This window comes from Crocuta crocuta, unplaced genomic scaffold, assembly GCF_008692635.1.
Source record: "Crocuta crocuta isolate KB4526 unplaced genomic scaffold, BGI_CrCroc_1.0 scaffold180, whole genome shotgun sequence".
Taxonomy (NCBI): domain Eukaryota; kingdom Metazoa; phylum Chordata; class Mammalia; order Carnivora; family Hyaenidae; genus Crocuta; species Crocuta crocuta.
In genome coordinates this window covers 5224597-5240480 of record NW_027527549.1, presented here as the reverse complement: position 1 = coordinate 5240480, position 15884 = coordinate 5224597, and positions in this window count along the sequence as shown.

Below are 15884 nucleotides of genomic sequence, written 5' to 3'. Positions count from 1 at the left end.
AATAAGTTTAATAAAGATGTGGGGTTTTTTTGGTATTTGTGTTTATTCTTGCAGCTATCAATACAGAGAACAAACTGAGGGGTGCTGGAGGGGAGGTTGGTAGGGATGGGCTAAATGGGTGATGGGCATTAAGGAGGGCACTGTTGAGATGAGCATTGGGTGTTATATGTAAGTGATGAATCACTGGGTTCTACTCCTGAAACCAATACTACACTGTATGTTAACTAATTTGAATTTAAATTAAAAAAAAGAAAAAAAAGAAAAACAAAGTTGGTGAATTATTTTATTTGACCTAATTGTTCTAAGATGCCTCTCTATAGATTCCAAGCTTCTTCTTAATGTATATTTTATATATCTATACTTTTTAAAACAGCTGATGAAGATAAACCACAAAGTAAAATAAATAGCTTACATAAAGTGCCACAAAAGCATAATGTCAAATATATCAGTTGTTACACTAAACAGAAACAGACTGAATCCCGCTATTAAAACACAAAGATGATCTGCTTAGGTTAAGAAAAAAAACTCAGCTAAGTTATTTACAAGTAACAAACAACTCAAAGTGACGTCGTAAGTTTGAAAATTAAAAAATAAAGATACCAACTACATGCTGAGTCGTACTATTAATATCAGAAAGATAAGTTAAAAGATATGAAACAGGATAAGAAGAGACATATATATGTTAAGTGGTGCAGTTTATGAACATATATCACAATAAAAAATCAATGTGTACCAAATCATGGAGATAAATAAGCAAGGCAAAAGAATTAAAGTATAAGAAAATTATGAAAAATTAAGCTTGCAGTTGGAGATGTTATTTTCCTATTTCAGGACTGATGAATCTAGTTGTCAAATGTTACCANTACGCTTAACCGACTAAGCCACCCAGGCGCCCCACACACGGTCTGAATTTAATAGATATGTATATAGTGTTATATCCAAGGATTTCAGAATATCTCTCTGCATACAGTGATTCTCAAACATTTTGGTCTCAGGACCCTGTTATATTTTTAAATATTACTGCAGTTCCCAATAGCTTTTGTATCTATATATTGGTTATATGTGAGTATACATGGGTATATATTAGAACATGTGAGTTATAATGTTATCTATATTTACCACATTATGATTAAAACTGATAGTTGNTCTGCATACAGTGATTCTCAAACATTTTGGTCTCAGGACCCTGTTATATTTTTAAATATTACTGCAGTTCCCAATAGCTTTTGTATCTATATATTGGTTATATGTGAGTATACATGGGTATACATTAGAACATGTGAGTTATAATGTTATCTATATTTACATTATGATTAAAACTGATAGTTTAAACTATTAACTTATTTTAAACAATAAACTCATTACATGTTAAGAATAATATTTTATGAAAAATAACTATATTTTCAAAAACAAAAAGTACAGAGTGACAATGTTTTGAATTTTCCAATACATATTTTTTTATGTTTTATTTATTTCTGAGAGAGAGAGAGAGAGAGTGAGCAGGGGAGGGTCAGAGAGAGAGGGAGACACAGAATCAGAAACAGCCTCCCCTAAAAGTTGTATTTTATCTTTAGCAAGAATATTGTCAATTATTTTCCTGTGTGTGTGTACTGAGTAAATCTGCTCTCAATTCAATCACACAACTGATTTTCCTTGAGGCAACCATCTTACTCTTATGCACAACAGAAGTACTTTTTGCACATTTTGTATTTCATCATACAGAATATTAAAAAGATGTCCTTGGGGTTAAGTTTTAATATAATTAATTATTTTTTGCTGCTTCATCAGGATATTCTTAAGTGAAACAAGCATTTTTTGTTGTTGTTGTTTTATTGCAAGTGTGTTTCAATGAAGAAAATGACTTCCATTACAGTCCGTGTTCTCCCTTGATTTGTGCTAAACAATTTTACCCATCTTTTCTTTTGCACATTAGTCCAAATGCCAACACAATAAAAATGCAAATAATATCTTAGTTTTATTATGAAAATAGTTTTTACCTGAGGCCTCCTTGAAAGGCTCTTAGGAACCCCCAGGGATTAGAAGACCACATTTTGGAAACTGCTGATTCTATATATGTTATATATCATATGTAATATGTGTGTATGTAAATTGCACATATATTACACATATATACACATATATTATACAAACTACTTATATCAGGAATCTTATTTCCCTTCGTCATCTTGCTCTGCCATTTCCTAGGGCACTATCATTTCTTGGTCTCAACTGGGATTCCATAGTTTCCAGCTGGTATCAGGGGGCAATGAAGCACAGAGAAGGCATGCCCATTGTCTTAGGGCTCAAGCCGAGATGTTTGTAATGTAACACAGAATTGAAATTCTAGACAATATGGACCTTGTGCGAAAGAGGTGGAAAAGGCCACAGAAACAGGAAAGCATGCTAGAGTTACTGTCTCTTGAGAAGAAGATATAGAGAGTGATAAATTTGAGAAACATTATGTTTCAATCTAGGGTTGAGGACAACCTCTGAAAATAAAAGTAGAATGTAATAAAGTTTAAACCATTAGGAAAAATCATTGTTCTCTTAATTAAATAGCAATAAAGGAGAAAAATAAAACAGAAAGTCTGTGAAATAGAATATGTGAAAAGAGATGGTAGTAATACAATAGTGATTGCAATAAATGTAATATATTTAATGGGCTAAACTCAACAATTAAAATATAGAGACTCTTAATTTGGACTGGAAAATCTCAAAAAATGTTATTCAATGTCCAAAAGAGTGATTTTAAAACAAAAGCATTTTAGAAACTGAAAAACAAAAGAACAAAAAATAACAAGAGTGTTAACCAAAAGATGATGGAGTGCTAGCCGTCTTAAAATGTGATGAAATAGCAAAAACAAATACGAAGATGAAGAAAGAAGTCACATTCTAGTAAAAGAAAAAATAAAGTAAGAAGATATAATAGTTATAAATATTTCTATTTAACACTATAACCTTAAAATACATAATGCAACTATTGTGGGGAGAAACAGATGAATCAACTGTTATGTTTACAGTTTTGACACAATCCTCTTGGAATGAGGCAGGAAAAAAGAGCCGAGGCATAGAAGCCCTGAACAATTAATAAGCTCAAGCTATTAGTTACATATAGAACTCTCAGCAACACTGAATACACATTTTTGTGCATTCATAAGAATACTTACAAAACTTGACCATATACGAAGGAAACCTCGATACATCCCAAGGAATAAATAATGATGAGTACAATGAGCACAATAACTAATAGGTAAGTGTTTAGAAAGTTTGAGACACAGTTCTAAGTAATTTGAATCCTTAGAGAAACGTATCCTATGAAACAGGTCCATTATTGTTTCCATTTTACAAAACAAAAGCTAGGTAACTTGTCCAATTCCCTCATTTGTGCAATTGTTCCTAATCATTATGTTATACTAATAATCTTATGGTAATGAATTTGATAATTTGGATAAAATGATATATCTGGGAAAATATGTCATTTTAAATTTTAAAATGCCAAAATTGATACAAGAAGAAATAGAGAACATGAACAAACCAGTATGTGTTAAAGAGACATAAATGGTAGTCAGTGTCAAACAGATTACATTCTTTCACTGTTTATATATAATCCTTGGGTTAAAAATAAAATTCTAAGGGAAACTGAAAAAGATTTAAAACTAAAGAAAATTTACAAGACTATCTGTCAAAATTTGTGGGACATAGCTAAAGTAATTTTCATAGGGGAATGTGTAGCTTTAAAATATTAGAGAAGAAGGATGGTTGGAAATAAATGTGCTAAGCTTTCAGCTTAAAAATTTGGAAAGAGGGCAGAAAAAAAAGAGCACAGAAAGAAAAAGAAATGTGTATTTGGGAAAGCACTGAGGGACATGAAATAATTGTGGGAGAAGCTGGGGGAATAAGTCTAAAAGGGAAAAATGGGGGATGAGAGAGAAGTCTAACCAGGGCCCACAGAAAGGAGTTGGTCAAGTCTATAGAAGGCTGTTGCTTGCTCCTACCTTATTGGGGGAGTGGTGGCATTTATTGGGAGGATTAAATGAGCTGCGATATGTAAAAAGTGCTTTGGACAGGACCTGGCACATAAAAAGACACGTGCCATTCTTATCCTACCTTCAGTAACAATAATCAGTCAAAAAGAGTTGGGAAAACAGGCTAATAGTAACATCTCCATCATAACCAAGGTTAGAAAATACCTATGGATAAATTTAACAAAAAAAGTACTGATAAGTAAAACCATAGAATTTTACTCAAAAATATAAATTATGATTTAAACCAAGTATCTGCTAACTTTTCCATAATGGACCAAATAGTAAATATTTTGGGCTTTGGGCATCTATGGTCTCCATAGCAACTATTCAACTCTGCCAACTGCTCAACTTCAGCTGTAGCATTATGGCAGCTATAGACAAGATATAAATGGTGGGCATGGCAAGATTTGGCCAATGGACTGTAGTTTGCTAACCTCCAACTTTAAAAAACGGAATTACATGACATATTCTTGGGTGAAACTATTTAACATGTATAAACATCAATTTCTCTTAAAAATGAATAAAAAGATATTTTATAAAAATAACTACATTGAAATAGCTAAAAAAATTTAGTGCAACTGAGAAAGCCCAGAAACAATTTTTGTCTCTCTCCCTCCCCTGTCCTCTCTCTCTCTCCTTATGCATTTAGCAGAAAATGTCCAATATAGCTAGGTTTGGAATGAGCAATTTTTTTGAAGATTATTTATTTTGAGAGAGAGAGAGAGAGCAAGTGAGAGAGAAAGGGAGAGAGAATTCCAAGCAGGTTCTGTGCTGAAGGCACAATGCAGAGCTCCCTCCCACGAACTGTGAGATAATGACCTGAGCCAAAATTAAGAATCATACTCAATTGACTGAGACACCCAGGTGTCCCTGGGATGAGAACTTTTAAATCAAGATAGAAAACCTAGCAGCCGTAAAAGGAAAGATTGATTTTTTGATTACATGACAATTAAGAATGTTTGTATAGTAAGAGATACCATAGCAAGATATAAGGTACAAAGTGAGTATAACTTCTCTGCAATGCACCTGAGATATAATATTTAAATATGCAAAGTTTTTACATTGCTAGTAAAGAGACAAATACATGATAGGAATGGGAAAAAGCAATTCAAAGAAGTGCAAATTCAAAGGGTTCATTAATATATGAATATATGCTCTGCCTCAGTGGTAGGAACATGTCCCCTCTCAGAGGGTAACACAAGGATGTGTACTGCAGCTGTCTTTGCGATAGAGGGAAAAGCCGAAACAGGGCAAATGCTTATCAATCTGGGAATGGCTGAGTATGCTCTAATACATCTAGAATATAAATATTACAAGGAAATTAAAAAGAATGAGTTAGACTTTCTAGTTTAGCTGAGGGATTTCTAAATGTAGAGAATATAGGGATGCTCTCCTCTTTTTTTAAACAAGGAGCCTCCCCAAATCTTATGTGCGTAAGCGTGTACATTTATATACAAATTATTATGAGCACAAAAGGGTAAAAAAATTGATTACTTGAAGAAATGGGGATGTGGATGGGGTGGGAAGAAGCAAGGCACACGCATACACACAGTTTGTAAGGAAAAAAAGTGCTCATAATTTAAAGAAATCTCACTTCTGTAGAATTTTATTTATATATCCAGAGGTGGCATTAAAAATATTTAACAACCGGTATGGCGCAGGTACAGACCAATCAGAACAGATGCCGGCTGGTACATTGTACGGGTGTGTGCTCACTGAATATTGGCCCCGTTATTTCCCTACATACTCGTGCCTTTATTTCTGTGGGATAGATTCCTAGGAGTTGGATTGCTAGGTCAAAGGGTATGTGTATTTCTAATTTTAAAAGAAATTGCCAGATTGCTGTCCAAAAAGACTGTAGCAATTCACATTTCTTCTAGCGATGTGTAAGAGTGCTTTTTCCCCACATCCCAACAGCAGTGGAGAACATATCAATCACTGAGCAGGGAAATATTCTAAGATAGGCAAGTATTCTGTCTCTCAGCTGGAAGCCTCAGCTGTTGAAAAGAGTGAAAGGAGCTTGTGGTTTTAGAGAAGGTCTCTGACATGCTAATCTTAAACTCTGAATACTATGTGCTCAAGGTAGAATGTCTACCAGCTGCTCCTGCCTTCCCTCATGTTAATCCCCACCAACTCCAATTTAGGCTTGTCCCTTCTTCCTAACCTGAGGTGATAATTTTATTGCAGCGGATGTTCCTATCTTTGAGATATGCGGTACCATTTAAAGCTTTTATCATTAAACCCACAGGATTTGGTTCCCTCAGCAAATGGACACCATAATAGCTAACTACTATTTTTAATAAACCAAAGTTCAAATCAGAAAACTCAAATGACAAGGGCATTGGTGTAGACTCATAAGGCAGACTCATGGTGTCTCATAAATTTGTGGGAAATAGATAAGTGAATATGGGATATAAAACTTATTCTTTGGTTAGAGTTTTTTTGTTCTTCGTTTTTTGTTTTTAATCCCATGAGGTGGTGCAGAATGCTTAAAGGAAGGAGGTAAATATGGCTAAATTCTCAGCACGGCTGATGGGATGAATAATAATATTACTTATAAAGAACGAAGGTAAAAAAGTGCTTTTTAAAAAAAGAAAAAGGAAAATTAAATTCAGTTTTGAACACTGAATTTCATTTACTAACAACATTTATTGAGAGCCCACTATATTCTGGGTGCTGAGGATCCAGAGATAAATGACACAACCTAAGCCCTGAAGACCCTCGAAGTCTATCTAGATCTATAAATGGACAATTAAATTCTGTGGTGTATGTTTTAGTTAAAATAATATTCCAAGATAATATAGAAGAAGAAAAAAAGACACATAGTTCTAACCAAGGGGAGTCTTGCTGGTAATGGTGACACTCAAGTTTATACTGGGAATAGTATGTGTCCAGTGAGATGTAAGGGAAGGACATTTCAGATGGAAGGAAAGCATTTACAAAGGCACGACGGAGGGTGAATGGAGCAGATGTAGGAAAATACAAGAGGTTAGGTATAGCCAGAATGTCAGTAAACACAGGGCAATGGCAAGAAACAGGTTGAGGAGTAGGATCATGAGTTAAGGATCAGACTTTTAATCCATGCAGAACTTGGTTTTAACCTGTAGTCGGGCAATGAATCATCGATAAAGGAGGAATGATGACTAAATTTGTATTCAAAATTGATCATGGACCTCTGCAGAGAAGGTGGATTTGAGGAGAGGTGGTGGGACTGGAAACAGAAGAACTATCAGGAGGGGCTGCAAGCATTTTAGCAAGATCCCCAGGCACAGGGACACGGGGTGATGCCCTCCTTTGTACCAGATATCTGTAGGACATTTCTGGTTGTCCCAGACTGCCTACCTTCAATTTTGCCTGTCTCTTCTCATTTCCCACTCATCTTTCTGTCTAGCGAAGCCTATCTTTTTGTCAGATACTGGAGTAAGCAATCAATCTGATACTGAATGATGAATAAGGTATAGGCTTATTTTAGGAGAACCACCTTTAATTCTAAATTGGTAGCAGTGCAAGTAAGGTTACTTAGTTAAAAGCATAATTTTTGGCTATGTAACAGTCATTTACACTTCACAGCTGGCCACCTGCTCTGCCTGCTTATAAAACCAGCCTTGTGTAGCATACAGCATGGTCAGAGGTCAACAAGTGAGATTTCTTTCACTCTACCTCTGAGAGTGTCTCTGTATCAGCTTCTTTAGTTACAGAAACCAAAAGGAACTCTGGCTAACTTAAGCACAGGTCTGCTGGGGATGAAGCAGGGTGGATTTTTTGGAAAGATATGAGATTTCACAGAAGCGAAGGAAAAAGAGAAGAGCCAGGTTGGGGAAGTCAAGTGGCTCCAGGGATACCTGAGTCAGGAACTGTAAGTGCCCCTCTGGGATCCGGCCTTAGAGGGAACTTGGCTCCAATTTAGATTTCTTAAAGAAAGTTCTTGATTGTCTTAGTTTGCTTAGTGTACTCATCCCTTGGTGAAGGCAGGATGAGGGTGAGGGATGCCATGGTTCATTCCCAGGGAAAGTGGAGGCTGTCACCAGAACGGGAAAAGGATGCCGGTCAGGGAATATAACAGATATCCACTATAGTATTGCCTTGCTAACTTACCAGGTGGGTGGACTAGGAGATTTTAAACCTTCCTCTTCCTCTAAACTTTGGACTTTATGAGTCAAATAATGGCTGGGCACCCTTGTATGCCTTTACAAGTCTATAGATACATCTTATCAATTCTTTCCTTAGTGAGACAGTTTCAGCTTTAGATGCTTGGCTAGATAGGGTCTGAATAGAACCACCAACGTTTGCATGCTGGATATTTCCAATTGGCTTAGAGCAATGGAAAAGCTAGTGTTTAAAGAATAAAGCTATGAAAGAAATCTTCATAAAGATAACAGAAAGATACCAGTTTCATAGCTTTCCTGTAGCAGAAGGCTATTCCTGGAAATTAGCTTTGTTTAAAATACGTGGAATCTTTAGTTCTAGGGATTTCTACTTGCCTTTCCATTTCAAGACCAAGAATGTACACTTTTAAGATTGTTAAAAATAGTTTTTCTGACTCTGACCAGACAAAATGTTGACCAAAAAGTCAAGTCAATTATGCAGAAGCTGCATAATTAGTCCATGTGTGAGTGGTGCGGCAGCTGCCACGAAGACATTCCCAGAGAGCCTGTGATGGTGTCCTTCATGGGCCCCAGGCAGCCCGGGTCTCTGGCTTCGGAGGCTCTTGCAGCAGTCTTCACTTGCCTTTTTACAGTAATAACAGATGGTTGGCACCAACTGATGTTTGCCACCATAAGTTTCTTTCTACTCAAGACCATAAGATACTTTTTGGCTGTGTTCTGGCTTCATCGTGGAACTTTTTCTCCTTCATTAAAGATGGGCAGGATCCTAGTGATTTGAGCTCTGGCTTTGCTTTGGGAAGTAAATTTCGAGGAAGAATGGAGTGTGTGCCTTTGATTTCTAACCTTTCTTTTTACTTGTGTGTGACTCAAACTGAAATTATAGCCTTCTGTTATTTTCCCCTTGAATGATTTTCGACCTGCTTCTAACAAATAGGGAAAATAAACTAACCAGCAGGAGAAAACCAGTGTCAACATTAGAAAAACATGTGTAAGAGCAAATGGAAAACCAACATCCACGACTCATAAAAATTAATGGCAGGGTGTGGCACGCAGCTGCCCACTGATGAGAAGAAAGCTATATTATGAACTGGTGAGGAATTAACTATTGTAAGAGGAGAAGCAGAGTAATACTGATTTGACCTGGTAACATCAGTGGAGGTATGGCAGGGAAAGAAAGAAATATTTAAGCATTTCCCCGAGAGCCAGTGGTTTTTCTTGACACATAGATATTTTTCACCATGGAAATACTCATTCAGGGATGATTGCAGTGGTTAGGTTATGACAATAGATGCCAGTGAGATAGGGAAACTAGAGTGTTGTAAGAAATTGGAGATTTAGATTTGAGACCTCTTAAAGTGCTCTAAGAGGATCTCATTATAGGTACTTGGATGGGAAATCAGAATTCTATTCATTTATGAACACCAGACACATTTAAATGATGTAAGTCAAAGGTGAAAAAACAGTGAAACAAGGAAAGGTGAAAGAAAGCTGCTTATCAGACACACCATATATCACTTCTGCTTATATTCATTGGCCAAACAAGTCATGTGGGCAAACAGATCATCAGTGGGGTGGGAAATATGTTCTTCCTACCAGGAGGGCTTGGTGAACACACGCGGCACATACTGTAAACAAATATTCAATCGATCATATTACTAACATAATTTTGTTTAGTTATAGATTTTCAGTTTATTTCTTCTTTATTTTTAATTTTTTACTTTTATTGAGATACAACTGAAATACAACATTGTGTAAAGTTAAGGTGTACAATGTGATCGTTTGATCTATGTATATATTGTGAAATGTTTATTGCAATAAAATTAGTTAACACATCCTTTACCTCAAACAATTACTATTTTGTTGCTGTTATGGTGAGAAAATTAAAGCTCTATTCTCATAGCAACTTTCAAGTATACAATCCAATATTATTAACTAGAGTTGCCATGCTATCCTTTAGATCTCTAAAACTTATTCATTTTGTAACAACTAAAAGTTTGTACTCTTTGATAAATATTTCCCCAATTTCCCTACCCTTCAGCTCCGGGTAACCACCATTCTACTCTGTTTCCATGAGTTCAGTGAACTCCATATATAAGTGAGATTATGCAGTATTTGTCTTTCTGACTTACTCCAATTAAATAAATGAAGGATGGCGGTCAAGGTCCATCCATGTTGTCTCATGGCAGGATTTCCTACTTTAATGGCTGAGTAATATTTCACTCTGTGTATGTATGTTTGTGTGTGCTTCTTTATCCATTCATCCATTAATGGATACTTAGGTCTTGGCTATTGTGCATAATGCTTCTATGAACATGATAGTGTAGATATCCCTCCATACTTATTTCCATAGTGGTTGTACCAATTTACATTCTCAACAATAGTATACTAGAGTTCTTTTTTCTCCACATCCTTACCAGCATTTATTATCTCTTGTCTATTTGATAAAAGGCATCCTAGCAGGTGTGAAGTGATGATATCTCATTGTAGTTTTGATTTGCATTTCCTTGATGATTAGTGATGTTGAATGCCTTTTCATGTACTTGTTGGCCATTTGTATGTCGTCTTTGAAGAACTGTCCATTCAATTTCTCTTTCCATTTTCTTTCTTTTTTTAATTAAAAAAAATGTTTACTTATTTTTGAGAGAGAGAGGGAGACAGAGTGTGAGCAGGTGAGGGGCAGAGAGCGATGGAAAGTAGGCCCCATGCAGGGCTTGAACTCACGAACCGTGAGATCATGATCTGAGCTGAAGTAGGACGCTTAACCAACTGAGCCACCCAGGTGTATTCTATCCTTTTAATGTTCTGTTGAATTTGTTAGTATTTTGTTGAGAATTTTTGCATCTATTTTTGACAGAGATATTGTCCTGCAGTTTTCTTTTCTGGTAGAATCCTTATCTGGTTTTGGTATCTGAATAATTCTGGGCTGTAAAGTAAGGTAGGAAATTTTCCCTCCTTTTCAATTTTGGGAAGAATTTGAAAAGAATTGGCATTGATTTATTTTTCTAGTGTTTTGTAGAATTCACCTGTGAAGCCATCTGGTCCTCAGCCTTTCTTTGTTGGGAGATTTTTCATTACTGTTTTGATCCCTAACTCATTATTGGTCTGTTCAGATTTTCTTTTTCTTTGTGATTCAGCCTGGGTAAGTTGTATGTTTCTAGGAATTTCTCTTCATGTAAAACTGTTGATCTCTGTTGGGGGACAAAGACTTGGGTCTCCTACTTTACATCTTGGTTATGTCTAGCAAACTTGTCACTTCATCCAAGTTTTCAAATTTATTAAAATAAAGATTTTCACACTATTCTCTTATTTTGTCTTAAAGTTTGACTGTATATCTGCTTTATACAGTCCCCTACTATTTGATTTATGCCTTCTGTTTTTCCTATGATTAATTTTCCCGGAATTTTACCTACTGGCTTTCAAATTAAAGGGTTTTGTGGTTCTCCCCTATGATACTTCTGATTTCTGTTTTACACATTAAGTCGCCCTTATCTTTATTGTTTCAGCCTAGTGTACTCAGACTTATACTTTTTCTAATTCCTTAAGTCAATATGTAACTAGTCAATTTTCACTTTCCCCTATGTAAACATTTAGCATTACATTTCCCTTATTTATTGTCTCTAACAAATTTCTGTATGTAATAGTTTTACTATTACTCAGTTCTAAATATTTTATAATTTTCATTTGACTTCTTTTATCTTTGGGTTTGAAAACATATTATTAAAATTTCTGAGCAGATTATCACTTTTTTTGTTTCCTAACTTGATTCAATTTCTAACTTAAATTTATTTCATTTGATTATTATATTATGATACTTAATATTTTGATATGTGTGGACTCTTGCTTTATGGTCTGATACAAGGTCAATTTTTTGTAAGAAGAGTGGACATTCTATAATTGCTAAATGTAGTATTTTAAATATGTACCTTTATTCAACATTGTTAATTGTGTTTTATACATATTCTATATTTTTAATTATTTTGTCTGTAAATTATCATTTATGATAGAAATATATTCAAATCACTCACTGTGAATCTGGACTTAAGAATTTCTCCTCATAACTTTCATTTTTAGGGGTGCCTAGGTGGCTCAGTTAGTTAAGTGTCCAACTCTTGATCAGCTTAGCTCATGATCTCAGGATTGTGAGATCAAGTCCTGCATTGGTCTTTGAGCACGGAGCCTGCTTTGAATTCTCTCTCTTCCTCTCTCAAAATAAATAAATAAACATTAAAACAAATAATTGTTATTTAAAAATGTATTTTGCATCTGTGTTATAACTTGCATATAAATTAAGATTGTTGTAGTTCTTTGGTGAACTATACTTTTTGTCATTATGCAGTGACTCTCTTTCCTTTGATAATGTTCTTTGACTTAAAATATATTTCGTCTAATATTAATATAGCTTCCCTAGTCTTATTTTACTTAACACTCTGTGGGACATATTTTTCATCATTTTATTTCCAATTTTTTATGTTTTCAAAAATGTTTTAGGGCTTTTTTTTGTAGCTGGATTTTGTTTTTGTTTTCAAGCTGAAAATTTCTATCTTTTGGTTTAATTGATTTAGTCCATTTACATTTATTGTGACTGTTAACACATTTGGTTTTTTTCCCCCAACAACTTAATTTTGTATTACTTTGTTTATTTGCTTGTTTATTGGAGGTAGAGTAAATTAGAATCCAAATCTGTGTGAAGGTAAATTGATGATTATGAGAAATCACCTGGGCTAAAACATACAGTCTTACTTTTCATCTTCTTTGTCACTATGCAGAGTTTTCTTCCAATCCATCTTTTCATTAAGTGTGTGCCTTTTTAGGACCATAAGCATAATGTATGTTATTTAGTTCTTGTTTTCTCATTTTGGCCCAATGTTTTCTTTTCTGTCCTGGTTTGGCTGCTAAAATCCAAATCCCTATGTGCTTGGCAAATGCTTCGAAGGTCATGAAGGTCTATTCTAATCTTCAGCTTTCTCTTTGTTTTTTAGCCCCCAGACATTTTCTTATTTTAAGTTCAGCTATAAACTTAAAAGGACATGTGATAGATTTTACTTACCACCTTTCTGGGTGTTTTGAGATAAAAAGTGTTTCTTTAGGATACCTTATATGCTCATATTGCTGGAAATGGAACTGCTACCAGTTTTTTTTTCTTTTTAATTGGAAGGATATCAGTGCTTCTCATCTTTATGCTTCCTGTTCCCTGGATATATACATCCTTTAAACTCCTCTACTCCAGCTGCAGCTGCAGGATCTTTGAAAAAACAGATCTGGCACATCATACCAACCTTTCCCATGCATTTAACCAAACAAGAATTTGTATATGTACTTGTTCACTTATGAAAAGATCTTTACGTGTTTCTAATATTGGTATGAATTTATATTTTAGCACCACCACTTAAACTGAGATATAAATTTTATTTATCCAAATGAGTAATATTGGAATGTTACCAAAGTCTGAACCGCATATTTTTAAAAACAAAGATATTTTAATAAATTAAGACAAGTATGCTTTGCTTTTCCAGTTTGCCAAAGCTTAAATTTGATTAGAAATCTGGAGGATCTGCGGTTCCTGTTGTATTCAAGCTGCAAATTTGATGACTGGTAACAACTATTCTAGTTTGTATGCATGGTGGGATAAGTTATTTTTGTTGCAATTTGCGAATTTAGCAATAATTTTTTAATGCTCAACTTTACATGAAACTTTAAGATGCAATCTGAGTGACACATATAGTAATTCATACTTAACACCAAGTAACACCAAGTATAGTAATTTATATTGACGAGGAAGTGTAGAATCAAATGAACATGCTGACTTTATCAGCAAGTGGCTAAATGTAGACTGGAGGTCTATAACCACAAAGTTGTCAGTCTTCCTTTGTGACATTACAGTATCAGGTTTGACCTTTAACAGTTACATCATAGTATAAGCTTTTTAAACAATCAAGCATTAGCAGGTACAGCAACAGTTACAAGGCCAAGCACAGATTCTGACCACTGAATAGTACCAATAACTGTGATTTTAGTTATTATTTATTGAGTGGATGCTTTGTGCCAATAACTCAACATATGGTATTGCTTTTCTTTCTGTAACTCTTCAGATAAGGAAAGAGGCTTAGGAAAGGTTAGTAATGTGCTGCCTTTCCTGCAGAACTTCTTTTTCTAAAATGGCCACATTTTGGGGAGATAAAAGCATGTGACAGAATCTAATCAAGATATTATTAATGTACTTTCTGACTCTACAGAGTTGAATGTATAATTATAAACTTTGAAAGATGCTGATTGGCTAAGGGATGATAAAATAACTTTGGAAGTTTATATAACTACATAGCTGTTACCATAGAGTGTTACCATGGCCACGGTTAGATGTTCACCCAAGTTCATCTACTATTTTCCTTGAAAACTCATAACATGATCGGAATCTCACTATGTGCCAAACTAGTACTAAAAAAGTAGAATTTAGAAATTTTATGATTGCTGCATAACATAGTGTTAGGATTATCTTAGTAGATACGAATAGGTACATTTCTTCCTTAGACATTCAGTGTTTGTTTGTTTATTTGTTTAGATATGTATTTATGTAAGCTCTGCAGGTAATTTGGATGCAATGGTCGGATGGCTGACAAGTCATCTGGCATACAGTATTTCATGCTTTCAGACAGGATCTCTTCATTGTAAACATTAGGTGTGGAAAGTAAATACAATTTCATTTAGCTCTAATATGAAGTAACACTTCTTTGTGTAATCTGAAGAAGCCAAGCCTGTGAAAACTGATATTAACTTCTGATTGATTAATGGTTCTGATGTCCCCTGCCATTTCCAAAAATACAATATAGAAACTTACAAGCAAGTTCAGGTTCTGAAGATTATATATTTTGTGCTTGTCAGTTAAATAAGGTGTGATCAGATCGGAGAATTTGGCAAGATGGTGGAGAAGTAGGGAGCTCCATACATTTCACTCGCCCCCATCTCTCAAACAGAGAAGGCCTGAAGCCATAGGAACCTTTACAGAATTGCAGGAGTTTGGGAGGAAAAGGAGACAGAGTCCGCAGAGAAAATAACCTTATAAGTGCATGAGTGTGAACTGGGGAAGATAAAAATGGGCCGGGACCCGGAGACACGGAGGGAGGAGAGGGAGCCCCCTTTGCGGGGAGCCCTGGTGAGTTGAGGGGAAAAGAGCGAGCAGCTGAAACTGCTCAAAGAACTATCCCTGTCCCTGGAGAAGACAAAAACCTTGGCTCAGGACAGAGAGTGATCCGGTTTCCAGCTGTGGTGCTGACTTTGAGCTGGATGCCCCGGTCCCAGGAGGCACCAGGAGAAACTGTTCCTCTGCTCTCCAGCTCAATCCGGAGGGGAAGCGGCGCAGCCTGAAACCGCTCCACCACTCTTTCCCGGCTCAATCCCCAGTGGGGAAATGGCCAGCTTGAAACTGCTTGGAAGGACTTGGCTTGCAGAATTATATTTCGGGTGGTATCAATAAAGCACGCAGACTAAGATCTGGAAACGAGGCGGGGCTTGGGACAGAGCACGGCCCACCTTGGCAACGCCCGCAGTAGAGGGCAATTGGACCCAAAAGAGTGATTTGCAACGCCTGGTTCAAGTAGGGACTGGGGCGCTGCCATTTTTCTCCCCACAACCACCAAGGCAGGACATCAGGGAGGGGCCATGGGACACAGTGGAAGCTAAGACCCACCTACACCAAACCACGTCCATCCCTGCTACAGAACTGCTTTTTTTTTTTTTTTTTTTTTTTTTTTTCCCGGGC